Below are 26031 nucleotides of genomic sequence, written 5' to 3'. Positions count from 1 at the left end.
AGACCTTGAGTTCTATAATATAAGGCCATAAACATGTTTGTCTGAATCTTCTATCAAAAGTTACAGCTATTTATATGAAGTTGTACAAAAACGCTTTCTTTCGCCAAGACAGTGCGTTTCTCACTGTTACATGCATTTGAATGGGGAACTCGACCGAAACAAAGTATAGGTTTTCATTATGTGAATAACTTGGAAATCTTAGCTCAAACAGCTGCAAAACCTGTTTGCCCAGCACGGAGACCTTGAGTTCTATAAGATAAAGCCATAAACATGTGTATCCGAGTCTTCTATCAAAAGTTACAGCTATTTATATGAAGTTGTACAAAAACGCTTTCTTTCGCCAAGACAGTGCGTTTCTCACTGTTACATGCATTTGAATGGGGAACTCGACCGAAACAAAGTATAAGTTTTCATTATGTGAATAACTTGGAAATCTTAGCTCAAACAGCTGCAAAACCTGTTTGCCCAGCACGGGAACCTTGAGTTCTATAAGATAAAGCCATAAACATGTGTATCCGAGTCTTCTATCAAAAGTTACAGCTATTTATATGAAGTTGTACAAAATAGCTTTCTTTTGCCAAGACAGTGCGTTTCTCACTGTTACATGCATTTTGAATGGGGAACTCGACCGAAACAAAGTATAGGTTTTCATTATGTGAATAACTTGGAAATCTTAGCTCAAACAGCTGCAAAACCTGTTTTCCCAGCACGGAGACCTTGAGTTCTATAAGATAAAGCCATAAACATGTGTATCCGAGTCTTCTATCAAAAGTTACAGCTATTTATATGAAGTTGTACAAAAACGTTTTCTTTCGCCAAGACAGTGCGTTTCTCACTGTTACATGCATTTTGAATGGGGAACTCGACCGAAACAAAGTATAGGTTTTCATTATGTGAATAACTTGGAAATCTTAGCTCAAACAGCTGCAAAACCTATTTGCCCAGCACGGAGACCTTGAGTTCTATAATATAAGGCCATAAACATGTTTGTCTGAATCTTCTATCAAAAGTTACAGCTATTTATATGAAGTTGTACAAAAACGCTTTCTTTCGCCAAGACAGTGCGTTTCTCACTGTTACATGCATTTGAATGGGGAACTCGACCGAAACAAAGTATAGGTTTTCATTATGTGAATAACTTGGAAATCTTAGCTCAAACAGCTGCAAAACCTGTTTGCCCAGCACGGAGACCTTGAGTTCTATAAGATAAAGCCATAAACATGTGTATCCGAGTCTTCTATCAAAAGTTACAGCTATTTATATGAAGTTGTACAAAAACGCTTTCTTTCGCCAAGACAGTGCGTTTCTCACTGTTACATGCATTTGAATGGGGAACTCGACCGAAACAAAGTATAAGGTTTCATTATGTGAATAACTTGGAAATCTTAGCTCAAACAGCTGCAAAACCTGTTTTCCCAGCACGGAGACCTTGAGTTCTATAATATAAGGCCATAAACATGTGTATCCGAGTCTTCTATCAAAAGTTACAGCTATTTATATGAAGTTGTACAAAAACGCTTTCTTTCGCCAAGACAGTGCGTTTCTCACTGTTACATGCATTTGAATGGGGAACTCCACCGAAACAAAGTATAAGTTTTCATTATGTGAATAACTTGGAAATCTTAGCTCAAACAGCTGCAAAACCTGTTTTCCCAGCACGGAGACCTTGAGTTCTATAAGATAAAGCCATAAACATGTTTGTCTGAGTCTTCTATCAAAAGTTACAGCTATTTATATGAAGTTGTACAAAAACGCTTTCTTTCGCCAAGACAGTGCGTTTCTCACTGTTACATGCATTTTGAATGGGGAACTCGACCGAAACAAAGTATAGGTTTTCATTATGTGAATAACTTGGAAATCTTAGCTCAAACAGCTGCAAAACCTGTTTTCCCAGCACGGAGACCTTGAGTTCTATAAGATAAAGCCATAAACATGTTTGTCTGAGTCTTCTATCAAAAGTTACAGCTATTCATATGAAGTTGTACAAAAACGCTTTCTTTCGCCAAGACAGTGCGTTTCTCACTGTTACATGCATTTGAATGGGGAACTCGACCGAAACAAAGTATAGGTTTTCATTATGTGAATAACTTGGAAATCTTAGCTCAAACAGCTGCAAAACCTGTTTGCCCAGCACGGAGACCTTGAGTTCTATAAGATAAAGCCATAAACATGTGTATCCGAGTCTTCTATCAAAAGTTACAGCTATTTCTATGAAGTTGTACAAAAACGCTTTCTTTCGCCAAGACAGTGCGTTTCTCACTGTTACATGCATTTGAATGGGGAACTCGACCGAAACAAAGTATAAGTTTTCATTATGTGAATAACTTGGAAATCTTAGCTCAAACAGCTGCAAAACCTGTTTGCCCAGCACGGGAACCTTGAGTTCTATAAGATAAAGCCATAAACATGTGTATCCGAGTCTTCTATCAAAAGTTACAGCTATTCATATGAAGTTGTACAAAAACGCTTTCTTTCGCCAAGACAGTGCGTTTCTCACTGTTACATGCATTTGAATGGGGAACTCCACCGAAACAAAGTATAAGTTTTCATTATGTGAATAACTTGGAAATCTTAGCTCAAACAGCTGCAAAACCTGTTTTCCCAGCACGGAGACCTTGAGTTCTATAAGATAAAGCCATAAACATGTTTGTCTGAGTCTTCTATCAAAAGTTACAGCTATTTATATGAAGTTGTACAAAAACGCTTTCTTTCGCCAAGACAGTGCGTTTCTCACTGTTACATGCATTTGAATGGGGAACTCGACCGAAACAAAGTATAGGTTTTCATTATGTGAATAACTTGGAAATCTTAGCTCAAACAGCTGCAAAACCTATTTGCCCAGCACGGAGACCTTGAGTTCTATAAGATAAAGCCATAAACATGTGTATCCGAGTCTTCTATCAAAAGTTACAGCTATTTATATGAAGTTGTACAAAATAGCTTTCTTTTGCCAAGACAGTGCGTTTCTCACTGTTACATGCATTTTGAATGGGGAACTCGACCGAAACAAAGTATAGGTTTTCATTATGTGAATAACTTGGAAATCTTAGCTCAAACAGCTGCAAAACCTGTTTGCCCAGCACGGAGACCTTGAGTTCTATAAGATAAAGCCATAAACATGTTTGTCTGAGTCTTCTATCAAAAGTTACAGCTATTTATATGAAGTTGTACAAAAACGCTTTCTTTCGCCAAGACAGTGCGTTTCTCACTGTTACATGCATTTGAATGGGGAACTCGACCGAAACAAAGTATAGGTTTTCATTATGTGAATAACTTGGAAATCTTAGCTCAAACAGCTGCAAAACCTGTTTGCCCAGCACGGAGACCTTGAGTTCTATAAGATAAAGCCATAAACATGTGTATCCGAGTCTTCTATCAAAAGTTACAGCTATTTATATGAAGTTGTACAAAAACGCTTTCTTTCGCCAAGACAGTGCGTTTCTCACTGTTACATGCATTTGAATGGGGAACTCGACCGAAACAAAGTATAGGTTTTCATTATGTGAATAACTTGGAAATCTTAGCTCAAACAGCTGCAAAACCTGTTTGCCCAGCACGGAGACCTTGAGTTCTATAAGATAAAGCCATAAACATGTGTATCCGAGTCTTCTATCAAAAGTTACAGCTATTTATATGAAGTTGTACAAAAACGCTTTCTTTCGCCAAGACAGTGCGTTTCTCACTGTTACATGCATTTGAATGGGGAACTCGACCGAAACAAAGTATAAGTTTTCATTATGTGAATAACTTGGAAATCTTAGCTCAAACAGCTGCAAAACCTGTTTGCCCAGCACGGGAACCTTGAGTTCTATAAGATAAAGCCATAAACATGTGTATCCGAGTCTTCTATCAAAAGTTACAGCTATTCATATGAAGTTGTACAAAAACGCTTTCTTTCGCCAAGACAGTGCGTTTCTCACTGTTACATGCATTTGAATGGGGAACTCCACCGAAACAAAGTATAAGTTTTCATTATGTGAATAACTTGGAAATCTTAGCTCAAACAGCTGCAAAACCTGTTTTCCCAGCACGGAGACCTTGAGTTCTATAAGATAAAGCCATAAACATGTTTGTCTGAGTCTTCTATCAAAAGTTACAGCTATTTATATGAAGTTGTACAAAAACGCTTTCTTTCGCCAAGACAGTGCGTTTCTCACTGTTACATGCATTTTGAATGGGGAACTCGACCGAAACAAAGTATAGGTTTTCATTATGTGAATAACTTGGAAATCTTAGCTCAAACAGCTGCAAAACCTGTTTTCCCAGCACGGAGACCTTGAGTTCTATAAGATAAAGCCATAAACATGTTTGTCTGAGTCTTCTATCAAAAGTTACAGCTATTTATATGAAGTTGTACAAAAACGCTTTCTTTCGCCAAGACAGTGCGTTTCTCACTGTTACATGCATTTGAATGGGGAACTCGACCGAAACAAAGTATAGGTTTTCATTATGTGAATAACTTGGAAATCTTAGCTCAAACAGCTGCAAAACCTGTTTGCCCAGCACGGAGACCTTGAGTTCTATAAGATAAAGCCATAAACATGTGTATCCGAGTCTTCTATCAAAAGTTACAGCTATTTCTATGAAGTTGTACAAAAACGCTTTCTTTCGCCAAGACAGTGCGTTTCTCACTGTTACATGCATTTGAATGGGGAACTCGACCGAAACAAAGTATAGGTTTTCATTATGTGAATAACTTGGAAATCTTAGCTCAAACAGCTGCAAAACCTGTTTGCCCAGCACGGAGACCTTGAGTTCTATAAGATAAAGCCATAAACATGTGTATCCGAGTCTTCTATCAAAAGTTACAGCTATTTCTATGAAGTTGTACAAAAACGCTTTCTTTCGCCAAGACAGTGCGTTTCTCACTGTTACATGCATTTGAATGGGGAACTCCACCGAAACAAAGTATAAGTTTTCATTATGTGAATAACTTGGAAATCTTAGCTCAAACAGCTGCAAAACCTGTTTTCCCAGCACGGAGACCTTGAGTTCTATAAGATAAAGCCATAAACATGTTTGTCTGAGTCTTCTATCAAAAGTTACAGCTATTTATATGAAGTTGTACAAAAACGCTTTCTTTCGCCAAGACAGTGCGTTTCTCACTGTTACATGCATTTGAATGGGGAACTCGACCGAAACAAAGTATAGGTTTTCATTATGTGAATAACTTGGAAATCTTAGCTCAAACAGCTGCAAAACCTATTTGCCCAGCACGGAGACCTTGAGTTCTATAAGATAAAGCCATAAACATGTGTATCCGAGTCTTCTATCAAAAGTTACAGCTATTTCTATGAAGTTGTACAAAAACGCTTTCTTTCGCCAAGACAGTGCGTTTCTCACTGTTACATGCATTTGAATGGGGAACTCGACCGAAACAAAGTATAAGTTTTCATTATGTGAATAACTTGGAAATCTTAGCTCAAACAGCTGCAAAACCTGTTTTCCCAGCACGGAGACCTTGAGTTCTATAAGATAAAGCCATAAACATGTTTGTCTGAGTCTTCTATCAAAAGTTACAGCTATTTATATGAAGTTGTACAAAAACGCTTTCTTTCGCCAAGACAGTGCGTTTCTCACTGTTACATGCATTTGAATGGGGAACTCGACCGAAACAAAGTATAGGTTTTCATTATGTGAATAACTTGGAAATCTTAGCTCAAACAGCTGCAAAACCTGTTTGCCCAGCACGGAGACCTTGAGTTCTATAAGATAAAGCCATAAACATGTGTATCCGAGTCTTCTATCAAAAGTTACAGCTATTTCTATGAAGTTGTACAAAAACGCTTTCTTTCGCCAAGACAGTGCATTTCTCACTGTTACATGCATTTGAATGGGGAACTCGACCGAAACAAAGTATAAGTTTTCATTATGTGAATAACTTGGAAATCTTAGCTCAAACAGCTGCAAAACCTGTTTGCCCAGCACGGGAACCTTGAGTTCTATAAGATAAAGCCATAAACGTGTATCCGAGTCTTCTATCAAAAGTTACAGCTATTCATATGAAGTTGTACAAAAACGCTTTCTTTCGCCAAGACAGTGCGTTTCTCACTGTTACATGCATTTGAATGGGGAACTCCACCGAAACAAAGTATAAGTTTTCATTATGTGAATAACTTGGAAATCTTAGCTCAAACAGCTGCAAAACCTGTTTTCCCAGCACGGAGACCTTGAGTTCTATAAGATAAAGCCATAAACATGTTTGTCTGAGTCTTCTATCAAAAGTTACAGCTATTTATATGAAGTTGTACAAAAACGCTTTCTTTCGCCAAGACAGTGCGTTTCTCACTGTTACATGCATTTGAATGGGGAACTCGACCGAAACAAAGTATTGGTTTTCATTATGTGAATAACTTGGAAATCTTAGCTCAAACAGCTGCAAAACCTGTTTTCCCAGCACGGGAACCTTGAGTTCTATAAGATAAAGCCATAAACATGTGTATCCGAGTCTTCTATCAAAAGTTACAGCTATTCATATGAAGTTGTACAAAAACGCTTTCTTTCGCCAAGACAGTGCGTTTCTCACTGTTACATGCATTTGAATGGGGAACTCGACCGAAACAAAGTATAGGTTTTCATTATGTGAATAACTTGGAAATCTTAGCTCAAACAGCTGCAAAACCTGTTTTCCCAGCACGGAGACCTTGAGTTCTATAAGATAAAGCCATAAACATGTGTATCCGAGTCTTCTATCAAAAGTTACAGCTATTTATATGAAGTTGTACAAAAACGCTTTCTTTCGCCAAGACAGTGCGTTTCTCACTGTTACATGCATTTTGAATGGGGAACTCGACCGAAACAAAGTATAGGTTTTCATTATGTGAATAACTTGGAAATCTTAGCTCAAACAGCTGCAAAACCTGTTTTCCCAGCACGGAGACCTTGAGTTCTATAAGATAAAGCCATAAACATGTTTGTCTGAGTCTTCTATCAAAAGTTACAGCTATTTATATGAAGTTGTACAAAAACGCTTTCTTTCGCCAAGACAGTGCGTTTCTCACTGTTACATGCATTTGAATGGGGAACTCGACCGAAACAAAGTATAGGTTTTCATTATGTGAATAACTTGGAAATCTTAGCTCAAACAGCTGCAAAACCTATTTGCCCAGCACGGAGACCTTGAGTTCTATAAGATAAAGCCATAAACATGTGTATCCGAGTCTTCTATCAAAAGTTACAGCTATTTATATGAAGTTGTACAAAATAGCTTTCTTTTGCCAAGACAGTGCGTTTCTCACTGTTACATGCATTTTGAATGGGGAACTCGACCGAAACAAAGTATAGGTTTTCATTATGTGAATAACTTGGAAATCTTAGCTCAAACAGCTGCAAAACCTGTTTTCCCAGCACGGAGACCTTGAGTTCTATAAGATAAAGCCATAAACATGTTTATCCGAGTCTTCTATCAAAAGTTACAGCTATTTATATGAAGTTGTACAAAAACGTTTTCTTTCGCCAAGACAGTGCGTTTCTCACTGTTACATGCATTTTGAATGGGGAACTCGACCGAAACAAAGTATAGGTTTTCATTATGTGAATAACTTGGAAATCTTAGCTCAAACAGCTGCAAAACCTGTTTGCCCAGCACGGAGACCTTGAGTTCTATAAGATAAAGCCATAAACATGTTTGTCTGAGTCTTCTATCAAAAGTTACAGCTATTTATATGAAGTTGTACAAAAACGCTTTCTTTCGCCAAGACAGTGCGTTTCTCACTGTTACATGCATTTGAATGGGGAACTCGACCGAAACAAAGTATAAGTTTTCATTATGTGAATAACTTGGAAATCTTAGCTCAAACAGCTGCAAAACCTGTTTGCCCAGCACGGAGACCTTGAGTTCTATAAGATAAAGCCATAAACATGTGTATCCGAGTCTTCTATCAAAAGTTACAGCTATTTCTATGAAGTTGTACAAAAACGCTTTCTTTCGCCAAGACAGTGCGTTTCTCACTGTTACATGCATTTGAATGGGGAACTCGACCGAAACAAAGTATAAGGTTTCATTATGTGAATAACTTGGAAATCTTAGCTCAAACAGCTGCAAAACCTGTTTTCCCAGCACGGAGACCTTGAGTTCTATAAGATAAAGCCATAAACATGTTTGTCTGAGTCTTCTATCAAAAGTTACAGCTATTTATATGAAGTTGTACAAAAACGCTTTCTTTCGCCAAGACAGTGCGTTTCTCACTGTTACATGCATTTGAATGGGGAACTCGACCGAAACAAAGTATAGGTTTTCATTATGTGAATAACTTGGAAATCTTAGCTCAAACAGCTGCAAAACCTGTTTGCCCAGCACGGAGACCTTGAGTTCTATAAGATAAAGCCATAAACATGTGTATCCGAGTCTTCTATCAAAAGTTACAGCTATTTCTATGAAGTTGTACAAAAACGCTTTCTTTCGCCAAGACAGTGCGTTTCTCACTGTTACATGCATTTGAATGGGGAACTCGACCGAAACAAAGTATAAGTTTTCATTATGTGAATAACTTGGAAATCTTAGCTCAAACAGCTGCAAAACCTGTTTGCCCAGCACGGGAACCTTGAGTTCTATAAGATAAAGCCATAAACATGTGTATCCGAGTCTTCTATCAAAAGTTACAGCTATTCATATGAAGTTGTACAAAAACGCTTTCTTTCGCCAAGACAGTGCGTTTCTCACTGTTACATGCATTTGAATGGGGAACTCCACCGAAACAAAGTATAAGTTTTCATTATGTGAATAACTTGGAAATCTTAGCTCAAACAGCTGCAAAACCTGTTTTCCCAGCACGGAGACCTTGAGTTCTATAAGATAAAGCCATAAACATGTTTGTCTGAGTCTTCTATCAAAAGTTACAGCTATTTATATGAAGTTGTACAAAAACGCTTTCTTTCGCCAAGACAGTGCGTTTCTCACTGTTACATGCATTTGAATGGGGAACTCGACCGAAACAAAGTATAGGTTTTCATTATGTGAATAACTTGGAAATCTTAGCTCAAACAGCTGCAAAACCTATTTGCCCAGCACGGAGACCTTGAGTTCTATAAGATAAAGCCATAAACATGTGTATCCGAGTCTTCTATCAAAAGTTACAGCTATTTATATGAAGTTGTACAAAATAGCTTTCTTTTGCCAAGACAGTGCGTTTCTCACTGTTACATGCATTTTGAATGGGGAACTCGACCGAAACAAAGTATAGGTTTTCATTATGTGAATAACTTGGAAATCTTAGCTCAAACAGCTGCAAAACCTGTTTTCCCAGCACGGAGACCTTGAGTTCTATAAGATAAAGCCATAAACATGTGTATCCGAGTCTTCTATCAAAAGTTACAGCTATTTATATGAAGTTGTACAAAAACGTTTTCTTTCGCCAAGACAGTGCGTTTCTCACTGTTACATGCATTTTGAATGGGGAACTCGACCGAAACAAAGTATAGGTTTTCATTATGTGAATAACTTGGAAATCTTAGCTCAAACAGCTGCAAAACCTATTTGCCCAGCACGGAGACCTTGAGTTCTATAATATAAGGCCATAAACATGTTTGTCTGAATCTTCTATCAAAAGTTACAGCTATTTATATGAAGTTGTACAAAAACGCTTTCTTTCGCCAAGACAGTGCGTTTCTCACTGTTACATGCATTTGAATGGGGAACTCGACCGAAACAAAGTATAGGTTTTCATTATGTGAATAACTTGGAAATCTTAGCTCAAACAGCTGCAAAACCTGTTTGCCCAGCACGGGAACCTTGAGTTCTATAAGATAAAGCCATAAACATGTGTATCCGAGTCTTCTATCAAAAGTTACAGCTATTCATATGAAGTTGTACAAAAACGCTTTCTTTCGCCAAGACAGTGCGTTTCTCACTGTTACATGCATTTGAATGGGGAACTCCACCGAAACAAAGTATAAGTTTTCATTATGTGAATAACTTGGAAATCTTAGCTCAAACAGCTGCAAAACCTGTTTTCCCAGCACGGAGACCTTGAGTTCTATAAGATAAAGCCATAAACATGTTTGTCTGAGTCTTCTATCAAAAGTTACAGCTATTTATATGAAGTTGTACAAAAACGCTTTCTTTCGCCAAGACAGTGCGTTTCTCACTGTTACATGCATTTGAATGGGGAACTCGACCGAAACAAAGTATAAGTTTTCATTATGTGAATAACTTGGAAATCTTAGCTCAAACAGCTGCAAAACCTGTTTGCCCAGCACGGGAACCTTGAGTTCTATAAGATAAAGCCATAAACATGTGTATCCGAGTCTTCTATCAAAAGTTACAGCTATTCATATGAAGTTGTACAAAAACGCTTTCTTTCGCCAAGACAGTGCGTTTCTCACTGTTACATGCATTTGAATGGGGAACTCGACCGAAACAAAGTATAAGTTTTCATTATGTGAATAACTTGGAAATCTTAGCTCAAACAGCTGCAAAACCTGTTTTCCCAGCACGGAGACCTTGAGTTCTATAAGATAAAGCCATAAACATGTTTGTCTGAGTCTTCTATCAAAAGTTACAGCTATTTATATGAAGTTGTACAAAAACGCTTTCTTTCGCCAAGACAGTGCGTTTCTCACTGTTACATGCATTTTGAATGGGGAACTCGACCGAAACAAAGTATAGGTTTTCATTATGTGAATAACTTGGAAATCTTAGCTCAAACAGCTGCAAAACCTGTTTGCCCAGCACGGAGACCTTGAGTTCTATAAGATAAAGCCATAAACATGTTTGTCTGAGTCTTCTATCAAAAGTTACAGCTATTTATATGAAGTTGTACAAAAACGCTTTCTTTCGCCAAGACAGTGCGTTTCTCACTGTTACATGCATTTGAATGGGGAACTCGACCGAAACAAAGTATAGGTTTTCATTATGTGAATAACTTGGAAATCTTAGCTCAAACAGCTGCAAAACCTGTTTGCCCAGCACGGAGACCTTGAGTTCTATAAGATAAAGCCATAAACATGTGTATCCGAGTCTTCTATCAAAAGTTACAGCTATTTATATGAAGTTGTACAAAAACGCTTTCTTTCGCCAAGACAGTGCGTTTCTCACTGTTACATGCATTTTGAATGGGGAACTCGACCGAAACAAAGTATAGGTTTTCATTATGTGAATAACTTGGACATCTTAGCTCAAACAGCTGCAAAACCTATTTGCCCAGCACGGAGACCTTGAGTTCTATAATATAAGGCCATAAACATGTTTGTCTGAATCTTCTATCAAAAGTTACAGCTATTTATATGAAGTTGTACAAAAACGCTTTCTTTCGCCAAGACAGTGCGTTTCTCACTGTTACATGCATTTGAATGGGGAACTCGACCGAAACAAAGTATAGGTTTTCATTATGTGAATAACTTGGAAATCTTAGCTCAAACAGCTGCAAAACCTGTTTGCCCAGCACGGAGACCTTGAGTTCTATAAGATAAAGCCATAAACATGTGTATCCGAGTCTTCTATCAAAAGTTACAGCTATTTATATGAAGTTGTACAAAAACGCTTTCTTTCGCCAAGACAGTGCGTTTCTCACTGTTACATGCATTTGAATGGGGAACTCGACCGAAACAAAGTATAAGGTTTCATTATGTGAATAACTTGGAAATCTTAGCTCAAACAGCTGCAAAACCTGTTTTCCCAGCACGGAGACCTTGAGTTCTATAATATAAGGCCATAAACATGTGTATCCGAGTCTTCTATCAAAAGTTACAGCTATTTATATGAAGTTGTACAAAATAGCTTTCTTTTGCCAAGACAGTGCGTTTCTCACTGTTACATGCATTTTGAATGGGGAACTCGACCGAAACAAAGTATAGGTTTTCATTATGTGAATAACTTGGAAATCTTAGCTCAAACAGCTGCAAAACCTGTTTTCCCAGCACGGAGACCTTGAGTTCTATAAGATAAAGCCATAAACATGTTTATCCGAGTCTTCTATCAAAAGTTACAGCTATTTATATGAAGTTGTACAAAAACGTTTTCTTTCGCCAAGACAGTGCGTTTCTCACTGTTACATGCATTTTGAATGGGGAACTCGACCGAAACAAAGTATAGGTTTTCATTATGTGAATAACTTGGAAATCTTAGCTCAAACAGCTGCAAAACCTGTTTGCCCAGCACGGAGACCTTGAGTTCTATAAGATAAAGCCATAAACATGTTTGTCTGAGTCTTCTATCAAAAGTTACAGCTATTTATATGAAGTTGTACAAAAACGCTTTCTTTCGCCAAGACAGTGCGTTTCTCACTGTTACATGCATTTGAATGGGGAACTCGACCGAAACAAAGTATAAGTTTTCATTATGTGAATAACTTGGAAATCTTAGCTCAAACAGCTGCAAAACCTGTTTGCCCAGCACGGAGACCTTGAGTTCTATAAGATAAAGCCATAAACATGTGTATCCGAGTCTTCTATCAAAAGTTACAGCTATTTCTATGAAGTTGTACAAAAACGCTTTCTTTCGCCAAGACAGTGCGTTTCTCACTGTTACATGCATTTGAATGGGGAACTCGACCGAAACAAAGTATAAGGTTTCATTATGTGAATAACTTGGAAATCTTAGCTCAAACAGCTGCAAAACCTGTTTTCCCAGCACGGAGACCTTGAGTTCTATAAGATAAAGCCATAAACATGTTTGTCTGAGTCTTCTATCAAAAGTTACAGCTATTTATATGAAGTTGTACAAAAACGCTTTCTTTCGCCAAGACAGTGCGTTTCTCACTGTTACATGCATTTGAATGGGGAACTCGACCGAAACAAAGTATAGGTTTTCATTATGTGAATAACTTGGAAATCTTAGCTCAAACAGCTGCAAAACCTGTTTGCCCAGCACGGAGACCTTGAGTTCTATAAGATAAAGCCATAAACATGTGTATCCGAGTCTTCTATCAAAAGTTACAGCTATTTCTATGAAGTTGTACAAAAACGCTTTCTTTCGCCAAGACAGTGCGTTTCTCACTGTTACATGCATTTGAATGGGGAACTCGACCGAAACAAAGTATAAGTTTTCATTATGTGAATAACTTGGAAATCTTAGCTCAAACAGCTGCAAAACCTGTTTGCCCAGCACGGGAACCTTGAGTTCTATAAGATAAAGCCATAAACATGTGTATCCGAGTCTTCTATCAAAAGTTACAGCTATTCATATGAAGTTGTACAAAAACGCTTTCTTTCGCCAAGACAGTGCGTTTCTCACTGTTACATGCATTTGAATGGGGAACTCCACCGAAACAAAGTATAAGTTTTCATTATGTGAATAACTTGGAAATCTTAGCTCAAACAGCTGCAAAACCTGTTTTCCCAGCACGGAGACCTTGAGTTCTATAAGATAAAGCCATAAACATGTTTGTCTGAGTCTTCTATCAAAAGTTACAGCTATTTATATGAAGTTGTACAAAAACGCTTTCTTTCGCCAAGACAGTGCGTTTCTCACTGTTACATGCATTTGAATGGGGAACTCGACCGAAACAAAGTATAGGTTTTCATTATGTGAATAACTTGGAAATCTTAGCTCAAACAGCTGCAAAACCTATTTGCCCAGCACGGAGACCTTGAGTTCTATAAGATAAAGCCATAAACATGTGTATCCGAGTCTTCTATCAAAAGTTACAGCTATTTATATGAAGTTGTACAAAATAGCTTTCTTTTGCCAAGACAGTGCGTTTCTCACTGTTACATGCATTTTGAATGGGGAACTCGACCGAAACAAAGTATAGGTTTTCATTATGTGAATAACTTGGAAATCTTAGCTCAAACAGCTGCAAAACCTGTTTTCCCAGCACGGAGACCTTGAGTTCTATAAGATAAAGCCATAAACATGTGTATCCGAGTCTTCTATCAAAAGTTACAGCTATTTATATGAAGTTGTACAAAAACGTTTTCTTTCGCCAAGACAGTGCGTTTCTCACTGTTACATGCATTTTGAATGGGGAACTCGACCGAAACAAAGTATAGGTTTTCATTATGTGAATAACTTGGAAATCTTAGCTCAAACAGCTGCAAAACCTATTTGCCCAGCACGGAGACCTTGAGTTCTATAATATAAGGCCATAAACATGTTTGTCTGAATCTTCTATCAAAAGTTACAGCTATTTATATGAAGTTGTACAAAAACGCTTTCTTTCGCCAAGACAGTGCGTTTCTCACTGTTACATGCATTTGAATGGGGAACTCGACCGAAACAAAGTATAGGTTTTCATTATGTGAATAACTTGGAAATCTTAGCTCAAACAGCTGCAAAACCTGTTTGCCCAGCACGGGAACCTTGAGTTCTATAAGATAAAGCCATAAACATGTGTATCCGAGTCTTCTATCAAAAGTTACAGCTATTCATATGAAGTTGTACAAAAACGCTTTCTTTCGCCAAGACAGTGCGTTTCTCACTGTTACATGCATTTGAATGGGGAACTCCACCGAAACAAAGTATAAGTTTTCATTATGTGAATAACTTGGAAATCTTAGCTCAAACAGCTGCAAAACCTGTTTTCCCAGCACGGAGACCTTGAGTTCTATAAGATAAAGCCATAAACATGTTTGTCTGAGTCTTCTATCAAAAGTTACAGCTATTTATATGAAGTTGTACAAAAACGCTTTCTTTCGCCAAGACAGTGCGTTTCTCACTGTTACATGCATTTGAATGGGGAACTCGACCGAAACAAAGTATAAGTTTTCATTATGTGAATAACTTGGAAATCTTAGCTCAAACAGCTGCAAAACCTGTTTGCCCAGCACGGGAACCTTGAGTTCTATAAGATAAAGCCATAAACATGTGTATCCGAGTCTTCTATCAAAAGTTACAGCTATTCATATGAAGTTGTACAAAAACGCTTTCTTTCGCCAAGACAGTGCGTTTCTCACTGTTACATGCATTTGAATGGGGAACTCGACCGAAACAAAGTATAAGTTTTCATTATGTGAATAACTTGGAAATCTTAGCTCAAACAGCTGCAAAACCTGTTTTCCCAGCACGGAGACCTTGAGTTCTATAAGATAAAGCCATAAACATGTTTGTCTGAGTCTTCTATCAAAAGTTACAGCTATTTATATGAAGTTGTACAAAAACGCTTTCTTTCGCCAAGACAGTGCGTTTCTCACTGTTACATGCATTTTGAATGGGGAACTCGACCGAAACAAAGTATAGGTTTTCATTATGTGAATAACTTGGAAATCTTAGCTCAAACAGCTGCAAAACCTGTTTGCCCAGCACGGAGACCTTGAGTTCTATAAGATAAAGCCATAAACATGTTTGTCTGAGTCTTCTATCAAAAGTTACAGCTATTTATATGAAGTTGTACAAAAACGCTTTCTTTCGCCAAGACAGTGCGTTTCTCACTGTTACATGCATTTGAATGGGGAACTCGACCGAAACAAAGTATAGGTTTTCATTATGTGAATAACTTGGAAATCTTAGCTCAAACAGCTGCAAAACCTGTTTGCCCAGCACGGAGACCTTGAGTTCTATAAGATAAAGCCATAAACATGTGTATCCGAGTCTTCTATCAAAAGTTACAGCTATTTATATGAAGTTGTACAAAAACGCTTTCTTTCGCCAAGACAGTGCGTTTCTCACTGTTACATGCATTTGAATGGGGAACTCGACCGAAACAAAGTATAGGTTTTCATTATGTGAATAACTTGGAAATCTTAGCTCAAACAGCTGCAAAACCTATTTGCCCAGCACGGAGACCTTGAGTTCTATAATATAAGGCCATAAACATGTTTGTCTGAATCTTCTATCAAAAGTTACAGCTATTTATATGAAGTTGTACAAAAACGCTTTCTTTCGCCAAGACAGTGCGTTTCTCACTGTTACATGCATTTGAATGGGGAACTCGACCGAAACAAAGTATAGGTTTTCATTATGTGAATAACTTGGAAATCTTAGCTCAAACAGCTGCAAAACCTGTTTGCCCAGCACGGAGACCTTGAGTTCTATAAGATAAAGCCATAAACATGTGTATCCGAGTCTTCTATCAAAAGTTACAGCTATTTATATGAAGTTGTACAAAAACGCTTTCTTTCGCCAAGACAGTGCGTTTCTCACTGTTACATGCATTTGAATGGGGAACTCGACCGAAACAAAGTATAAGGTTTCATTATGTGAATAACTTGGAAATCTTAGCTCAAACAGCTGCAAAACCTGTTTTCCCAGCACGGAGACCTTGAGTTCTATAATATAAGGCCATAAACATGTGTATCCGAGTCTTCTATCAAAAGTTACAGCTATTTATATGAAGTTGTACAAAAACGCTTTCTTTCGCCAAGACAGTGCGTTTCTCACTGTTACATGCATTTGAATGGGGAACTCGACCGAAACAAAGTATAGGTTTTCATTATGTGAATAACTTGGAAATCTTAGCTCAAACAGCTGCAAAACCTGTTTGCCCAGCACGGGAACCTTGAGTTCTATAAGATAAAGCCATAAACATGTGTATCCGAGTCTTCTATCAAAAGTTACAGCTATTCATATGAAGTTGTACAAAAACGCTTTCTTTCGCCAAGACAGTGCGTTTCTCACTGTTACATGCATTTGAATGGGGAACTCCACCGAAACAAAGTATAAGTTTTCATTATGTGAATAACTTGGAAATCTTAGCTCAAACAGCTGCAAAACCTGTTTTCCCAGCACGGAGACCTTGAGTTCTATAAGATAAAGCCATAAACATGTTTGTCTGAGTCTTCTATCAAAAGTTACAGCTATTTATATGAAGTTGTACAAAAACGCTTTCTTTCGCCAAGACAGTGCGTTTCTCACTGTTACATGCATTTGAATGGGGAACTCGACCGAAACAAAGTATAAGTTTTCATTATGTGAATAACTTGGAAATCTTAGCTCAAACAGCTGCAAAACCTGTTTGCCCAGCACGGGAACCTTGAGTTCTATAAGATAAAGCCATAAACATGTGTATCCGAGTCTTCTATCAAAAGTTACAGCTATTCATATGAAGTTGTACAAAAACGCTTTCTTTCGCCAAGACAGTGCGTTTCTCACTGTTACATGCATTTGAATGGGGAACTCGACCGAAACAAAGTATAAGTTTTCATTATGTGAATAACTTGGAAATCTTAGCTCAAACAGCTGCAAAACCTGTTTTCCCAGCACGGAGACCTTGAGTTCTATAAGATAAAGCCATAAACATGTTTGTCTGAGTCTTCTATCAAAAGTTACAGCTATTTATATGAAGTTGTACAAAAACGCTTTCTTTCGCCAAGACAGTGCGTTTCTCACTGTTACATGCATTTTGAATGGGGAACTCGACCGAAACAAAGTATAGGTTTTCATTATGTGAATAACTTGGAAATCTTAGCTCAAACAGCTGCAAAACCTGTTTGCCCAGCACGGAGACCTTGAGTTCTATAAGATAAAGCCATAAACATGTTTGTCTGAGTCTTCTATCAAAAGTTACAGCTATTTATATGAAGTTGTACAAAAACGCTTTCTTTCGCCAAGACAGTGCGTTTCTCACTGTTACATGCATTTGAATGGGGAACTCGACCGAAACAAAGTATAGGTTTTCATTATGTGAATAACTTGGAAATCTTAGCTCAAACAGCTGCAAAACCTGTTTGCCCAGCACGGAGACCTTGAGTTCTATAAGATAAAGCCATAAACATGTGTATCCGAGTCTTCTATCAAAAGTTACAGCTATTTATATGAAGTTGTACAAAAACGCTTTCTTTCGCCAAGACAGTGCGTTTCTCACTGTTACATGCATTTGAATGGGGAACTCGACCGAAACAAAGTATAAGGTTTCATTATGTGAATAACTTGGAAATCTTAGCTCAAACAGCTGCAAAACCTGTTTTCCCAGCACGGAGACCTTGAGTTCTATAATATAAGGCCATAAACATGTGTATCCGAGTCTTCTATCAAAAGTTACAGCTATTTATATGAAGTTGTACAAAAACGCTTTCTTTCGCCAAGACAGTGCGTTTCTCACTGTTACATGCATTTGAATGGGGAACTCGACCGAAACAAAGTATAGGTTTTCATTATGTGAATAACTTGGAAATCTTAGCTCAAACAGCTGCAAAACCTGTTTGCCCAGCACGGGAACCTTGAGTTCTATAAGATAAAGCCATAAACATGTGTATCCGAGTCTTCTATCAAAAGTTACAGCTATTCATATGAAGTTGTACAAAAACGCTTTCTTTCGCCAAGACAGTGCGTTTCTCACTGTTACATGCATTTGAATGGGGAACTCCACCGAAACAAAGTATAAGTTTTCATTATGTGAATAACTTGGAAATCTTAGCTCAAACAGCTGCAAAACCTGTTTTCCCAGCACGGAGACCTTGAGTTCTATAAGATAAAGCCATAAACATGTTTGTCTGAGTCTTCTATCAAAAGTTACAGCTATTTATATGAAGTTGTACAAAAACGCTTTCTTTCGCCAAGACAGTGCGTTTCTCACTGTTACATGCATTTGAATGGGGAACTCGACCGAAACAAAGTATAAGTTTTCATTATGTGAATAACTTGGAAATCTTAGCTCAAACAGCTGCAAAACCTGTTTGCCCAGCACGGGAACCTTGAGTTCTATAAGATAAAGCCATAAACATGTGTATCCGAGTCTTCTATCAAAAGTTACAGCTATTCATATGAAGTTGTACAAAAACGCTTTCTTTCGCCAAGACAGTGCGTTTCTCACTGTTACATGCATTTGAATGGGGAACTCCACCGAAACAAAGTATAAGTTTTCATTATGTGAATAACTTGGAAATCTTAGCTCAAACAGCTGCAAAACCTGTTTTCCCAGCACGGAGACCTTGAGTTCTATAAGATAAAGCCATAAACATGTTTGTCTGAGTCTTCTATCAAAAGTTACAGCTATTTATATGAAGTTGTACAAAAACGCTTTCTTTCGCCAAGACGGTGCGTTTCTCACTGTTACATGCATTTTGAATGGGGAACTCGACCGAAACAAAGTATAGGTTTTCATTATGTGAATAACTTGGAAATCTTAGCTCAAACAGCTGCAAAACCTGTTTTCCCAGCACGGAGACCTTGAGTTCTATAAGATAAAGCCATAAACATGTTTGTCTGAGTCTTCTATCAAAAGTTACAGCTATTTATATGAAGTTGTACAAAAACGCTTTCTTTCGCCAAGACAGTGCGTTTCTCACTGTTACATGCATTTGAATGGGGAACTCGACCGAAACAAAGTATAGGTTTTCATTATGTGAATAACTTGGAAATCTTAGCTCAAACAGCTGCAAAACCTGTTTGCCCAGCACGGAGACCTTGAGTTCTATAAGATAAAGCCATAAACATGTGTATCCGAGTCTTCTATCAAAAGTTACAGCTATTTCTATGAAGTTGTACAAAAACGCTTTCTTTCGCCAAGACAGTGCATTTCTCACTGTTACATGCATTTGAATGGGGAACTCGACCGAAACAAAGTATAAGTTTTCATTATGTGAATAACTTGGAAATCTTAGCTCAAACAGCTGCAAAACCTGTTTGCCCAGCACGGGAACCTTGAGTTCTATAAGATAAAGCCATAAACGTGTATCCGAGTCTTCTATCAAAAGTTACAGCTATTCATATGAAGTTGTACAAAAACGCTTTCTTTCGCCAAGACAGTGCGTTTCTCACTGTTACATGCATTTGAATGGGGAACTCCACCGAAACAAAGTATAAGTTTTCATTATGTGAATAACTTGGAAATCTTAGCTCAAACAGCTGCAAAACCTGTTTTCCCAGCACGGAGACCTTGAGTTCTATAAGATAAAGCCATAAACATGTTTGTCTGAGTCTTCTATCAAAAGTTACAGCTATTTATATGAAGTTGTACAAAAACGCTTTCTTTCGCCAAGACAGTGCGTTTCTCACTGTTACATGCATTTGAATGGGGAACTCGACCGAAACAAAGTATAGGTTTTCATTATGTGAATAACTTGGAAATCTTAGCTCAAACAGCTGCAAAACCTATTTGCCCAGCACGGAGACCTTGAGTTCTATAAGATAAAGCCATAAACATGTGTATCCGAGTCTTCTATCAAAAGTTACAGCTATTTCTATGAAGTTGTACAAAAACGCTTTCTTTCGCCAAGACAGTGCGTTTCTCACTGTTACATGCATTTGAATGGGGAACTCGACCGAAACAAAGTATAAGTTTTCATTATGTGAATAACTTGGAAATCTTAGCTCAAACAGCTGCAAAACCTGTTTTCCCAGCACGGAGACCTTGAGTTCTATAAGATAAAGCCATAAACATGTTTGTCTGAGTCTTCTATCAAAAGTTACAGCTATTTATATGAAGTTGTACAAAAACGCTTTCTTTCGCCAAGACAGTGCGTTTCTCACTGTTACATGCATTTGAATGGGGAACTCGACCGAAACAAAGTATTGGTTTTCATTATGTGAATAACTTGGAAATCTTAGCTCAAACAGCTGCAAAACCTGTTTTCCCAGCACGGGAACCTTGAGTTCTATAAGATAAAGCCATAAACATGTGTATCCGAGTCTTCTATCAAAAGTTACAGCTATTCATATGAAGTTGTACAAAAACGCTTTCTTTCGCCAAGACAGTGCGTTTCTCACTGTTACATGCATTTGAATGGGGAACTCGACCGAAACAAAGTATAGGTTTTCATTATGTGAATAACTTGGAAATCTTAGCTCAAACAGCTGCAAAACCTGTTTTCCCAGCACGGAGACCTTGAGTTCTATAAGATAAAGCCATAAACATGTGTATCCGAGTCTTCTATCAAAAGTTACAGCTATTTCTATGAAGTTGTACAAAAACGCTTTCTTTCGCCAAGACAGTGCGTTTCTCACTGTTACATGCATTTGAATGGGGAACTCGACCGAAACAAAGTATAAGGTTTCATTATGTGAATAACTTGGAAATCTTAGCTCAAACAGCTGCAAAACCTGTTTTCCCAGCACGGAGACCTTGAGTTCTATAATATAAGGCCATAAACATGTTTGTCTGAGTCTTCTATCAAAAGTTACAGCTATTTCTATGAAGTTGTACAAAAACGTTTTCTTTCGCCAAGACAGTGCGTTTCTCACTGTTACATGCATTTTGAATGGGGAACTCGACCGAAACAAAGTATAGGTTTTCATTATGTGAATAACTTGGAAATCGTAGCTCAAACAGCTGCAAAACCTGTTTGCCCAGCACGGAGACCTTGAGTTCTATAAGATAAAGCCATAAACATGTTTGTCTGAGTCTTCTATCAAAAGTTACAGCTATTTATATGAAGTTGTACAAAAACGCTTTCTTTCGCCAAGACAGTGCGTTTCTCACTGTTACATGCATTTGAATGGGGAACTCGACCGAAACAAAGTATAGGTTTTCATTATGTGAATAACTTGGAAATCTTAGCTCAAACAGCTGCAAAACCTGTTTGCCCAGCACGGAGACCTTGAGTTCTATAAGATAAAGCCATAAACATGTGTATCCGAGTCTTCTATCAAAAGTTACAGCTATTTCTATGAAGTTGTACAAAAACGCTTTCTTTCGCCAAGACAGTGCGTTTCTCACTGTTACATGCATTTGAATGGGGAACTCGACCGAAACAAAGTATAAGGTTTCATTATGTGAATAACTTGGAAATCTTAGCTCAAACAGCTGCAAAACCTGTTTTCCCAGCACGGAGACCTTGAGTTCTATAAGATAAAGCCATAAACATGTTTGTTTGAGTCTTCTATCAAAAGTTACAGCTATTTCTATGAAGTTGTACAAAAACGCTTTCTTTCGCCAAGACAGTGCGTTTCTCACTGTTACATGCATTTTGAATGGGGAACTCGACCGAAACAAAGTATAGGTTTTCATTATGTGAATAACTTGGAAATCTTAGCTCAAACAGCTGCAAAACCTGTTTTCCCAGCACGGAGACCTTGAGTTCTATAAGATAAAGCCATAAACATGTTTGTTTGAGTCTTCTATCAAAAGTTACAGCTATTTCTATGAAGTTGTACAAAAACGCTTTCTTTCGCCAAGACAGTGCGTTTCTCACTGTTACATGCATTTTGAATGGGGAACTCGACCGAAACAAAGTATAGGTTTTCATTATGTGAATAACTTGGAAATCTTAGCTCAAACAGCTGCAAAACCTGTTTTCCCAGCACGGAGACCTTGAGTTCTATAAGATAAAGCCATAAACATGTTTGTTTGAGTCTTCTATCAAAAGTTACAGCTATTTCTATGAAGTTGTACAAAAACGCTTTCTTTCGCCAAGACAGTGCGTTTCTCACTGTTACATGCATTTTGAATGGGGAACTCGACCGAAACAAAGTATAGGTTTTCATTATGTGAATAACTTGGAAATCTTAGCTCAAACAGCTGCAAAACCTGTTTTCCCAGCACGGAGACCTTGAGTTCTATAAGATAAAGCCATAAACATGTTTGTTTGAGTCTTCTATCAAAAGTTACAGCTATTTATATGAAGTTGTACAAAAACGCTTTCTTTCGCCAAGACAGTGCGTTTCTCACTGTTACATGCATTTTGAATGGGGAACTCGACCGAAACAAAGTATAGGTTTTCATTATGTGAATAACTTGGAAATCTTAGCTCAAACAGCTGCAAAACCTGTTTGCCCAGCACGGAGACCTTGAGTTCTATAAGATAAAGCCATAAACATGTGTATCCGAGTCTTCTATCAAAAGTTACAGCTATTTCTATGAAGTTGTACAAAAACGCTTTCTTTCGCCAAGACAGTGCGTTTCTCACTGTTACATGCATTTGAATGGGGAACTCGACCGAAACAAAGTATAAGTTTTCATTATGTGAATAACTTGGAAATCTTAGCTCAAACAGCTGCAAAACCTGTTTTCCCAGCACGGGAACTTTGAGTTCTATAAGATAAAGCCATAAACATGTGTATCCGAGTCTTCTATCAAAAGTTACAGCTATTCATATGAAGTTGTACAAAAACGCTTTCTTTCGCCAAGACAGTGCGTTTCTCACTGTTACATGCATTTGAATGGGGAACTCGACCGAAACAAAGTATAAGTTTTCATTATGTGAATAACTTGGAAATCTTAGCTCAAACAGCTGCAAAACCTGTTTTCCCAGCACGGAGACCTTGAGTTCTATAAGATAAAGCCATAAACATGTTTGTTTGAGTCTTCTATCAAAAGTTACAGCTATTTCTATGAAGTTGTACAAAAACGCTTTCTTTCGCCAAGACAGTGCGTTTCTCACTGTTACATGCATTTTGAATGGGGAACTCGACCGAAACAAAGTATAGGTTATCATTATGTGAATAACTTGGAAATCTTAGCTCAAACAGCTGCAAAACCTGTTTGCCCAGCACGGAGACCTTGAGTTCTATAAGATAAAGCCATAAACATGTGTATCCGAGTCTTCTATCAAAAGTTACAGCTATTTCTATGAAGTTGTACAAAAACGCTTTCTTTCGCCAAGACAGTGCGTTTCTCACTGTTACATGCATTTGAATGGGGAACTCGACCGAAACAAAGTATAAGTTTTCATTATGTGAATAACTTGGAAATCTTAGCTCAAACAGCTGCAAAACCTGTTTTCCCAGCACGGGAACCTTGAGTTCTATAAGATAAAGCCATAAACATGTGTATCCGAGTCTTCTATCAAAAGTTACAGCTATTTCTATGAAGTTGTACAAAAACGCTTTCTTTCGCCAAGACAGTGCGTTTCTCACTGTTACATGCATTTGAATGGGGAACTCGACCGAAACAAAGTATAAGTTTTCATTATGTGAATAACTTGGAAATCTTAGCTCAAACAGCTGCAAAACCTGTTTTCCCAGCACGGAGACCTTGAGTTCTATAAGATAAAGCCATAAACATGTTTGTTTGAGTCTTCTATCAAAAGTTACAGCTATTTCTATGAAGTTGTACAAAAACGCTTTCTTTCGCCAAGACAGTGCGTTTCTCACTGTTACATGCATTTTGAATGGGGAACTCGACCGAAACAAAGTATAGGTTTTCATTATGTGAATAACTTGGAAATCTTAGCTCAAACAGCTGCAAAACCTGTTTTCCCAGCACGGAGACCTTGAGTTCTATAAGATAAAGCCATAAACATGTTTGTTTGAGTCTTCTATCAAAAGTTACAGCTATTTCTATGAAGTTGTACAAAAACGCTTTCTTTCGCCAAGACAGTGCGTTTCTCACTGTTACATGCATTTTGAATGGGGAACTCGACCGAAACAAAGTATAGGTTTTCATTATGTGAATAACTTGGAAATCTTAGCTCAAACAGCTGCAAAACCTGTTTGCCCAGCACGGAGACCTTGAGTTCTATAAGATAAAGCCATAAACATGTGTATCCGAGTCTTCTATCAAAAGTTACAGCTATTTCTATGAAGTTGTACAAAAACGCTTTCTTTCGCCAAGACAGTGCGTTTCTCACTGTTACATGCATTTGAATGGGGAACTCGACCGAAACAAAGTATAAGTTTTCATTATGTGAATAACTTGGAAATCTTAGCTCAAACAGCTGCAAAACCTGTTTTCCCAGCACGGAGACCTTGAGTTCTATAAGATAAAGCCATAAACATGTTTGTTTGAGTCTTCTATCAAAAGTTACAGCTATTTCTATGAAGTTGTACAAAAACGCTTTCTTTCGCCAAGACAGTGCGTTTCTCACTGTTACATGCATTTTGAATGGGGAACTCGACCGAAACAAAGTATAGGTTTTCATTATGTGAATAACTTGGAAATCTTAGCTCAAACAGCTGCAAAACCTGTTTTCCCAGCACGGAGACCTTGAGTTCTATAAGATAAAGCCATAAACATGTTTGTTTGAGTCTTCTATCAAAAGTTACAGCTATTTCTATGAAGTTGTACAAAAACGCTTTCTTTCGCCAAGACAGTGCGTTTCTCACTGTTACATGCATTTTGAATGGGGAACTCGACCGAAACAAAGTATAGGTTTTCATTATGTGAATAACTTGGAAATCTTAGCTCAAACAGCTGCAAAACCTGTTTTCCCAGCACGGAGACCTTGAGTTCTATAAGATAAAGCCATAAACATGTTTGTTTGAGTCTTCTATCAAAAGTTACAGCTATTTCTATGAAGTTGTACAAAAACGCTTTCTTTCGCCAAGACAGTGCGTTTCTCACTGTTACATGCATTTTGAATGGGGAACTCGACCGAAACAAAGTATAGGTTTTCATTATGTGAATAACTTGGAAATCTTAGCTCAAACAGCTGCAAAACCTGTTTGCCCAGCACGGAGACCTTGAGTTCTATAAGATAAAGCCATAAACATGTGTATCCGAGTCTTCTATCAAAAGTTACAGCTATTTCTATGAAGTTGTACAAAAACGCTTTCTTTCGCCAAGACAGTGCGTTTCTCACTGTTACATGCATTTGAATGGGGAACTCGACCGAAACAAAGTATAAGTTTTCATTATGTGAATAACTTGGAAATCTTAGCTCAAACAGCTGCAAAACCTGTTTTCCCAGCACGGGAACTTTGAGTTCTATAAGATAAAGCCATAAACATGTGTATCCGAGTCTTCTATCAAAAGTTACAGCTATTTATATGAAGTTGTACAAAAACGCTTTCTTTCGCCAAGACAGTGCGTTTCTCACTGTTACATGCATTTGAATGGGGAACTCGACCGAAACAAAGTATAGGTTTTCATTATGTGAATAACTTGGAAATCTTAGCTCAAACAGCTGCAAAACCTGTTTGCCCAGCACGGGAACCTTGAGTTCTATAAGATAAAGCCATAAACATGTGTATCCGAGTCTTCTATCAAAAGTTACAGCTATTCATATGAAGTTGTACAAAAACGCTTTCTTTCGCCAAGACAGTGCGTTTCTCACTGTTACATGCATTTGAATGGGGAACTCGACCGAAACAAAGTATAAGTTTTCATTATGTGAATAACTTGGAAATCTTAGCTCAAACAGCTGCAAAACCTGTTTGCCCAGCACGGGAACCTTGAGTTCTATAAGATAAAGCCATAAACATGTGTATCCGAGTCTTCTATCAAAAGTTACAGCTATTCATATGAAGTTGTACAAAAACGCTTTCTTTCGCCAAGACAGTGCGTTTCTCACTGTTACATGCATTTGAATGGGGAACTCGACCGAAACAAAGTATAAGTT

Source organism: Diplotaxodon limnothrissa, linkage group LG13 (genome assembly GCF_057381915.1).
Source record: "Diplotaxodon limnothrissa isolate DT_005_m linkage group LG13, D_limnothrissa_male_GT1.1, whole genome shotgun sequence".
Lineage (NCBI taxonomy): Eukaryota > Metazoa > Chordata > Actinopteri > Cichliformes > Cichlidae > Diplotaxodon > Diplotaxodon limnothrissa.
This window is presented reverse-complemented; position numbering follows the sequence as displayed.